Source organism: Carassius auratus, chromosome 19, assembly GCF_003368295.1.
Source record: "Carassius auratus strain Wakin chromosome 19, ASM336829v1, whole genome shotgun sequence".
NCBI lineage: Eukaryota > Metazoa > Chordata > Actinopteri > Cypriniformes > Cyprinidae > Carassius > Carassius auratus.
The window spans coordinates 24183122-24183365 of NC_039261.1; positions in this window are offsets into that span (position 1 = coordinate 24183122).

Consider the following 244-nt stretch of genomic DNA (forward strand, 5'->3'; position numbering starts at 1 on the left):
TTTTTCAAATGTATGTTTTTCAGTCTCCCACTTATAACAGATCTTTTTCTCACTCTGCAGCTAAAGATGAGCACCGCACTACTTTCTTTGGGGAGGATGTTCATATTCCAGTGCGGCTTTAGACACAACTGAGGTGTTTGTTCAAGCCAAGGCTGGATCCGCTGTCAGAGCGGGTTCTCCTGCGAGACGGAAAATTCTGGACTCCAGAGCTAACTGAACGTACCCATCCAGCCATTTGATCCTG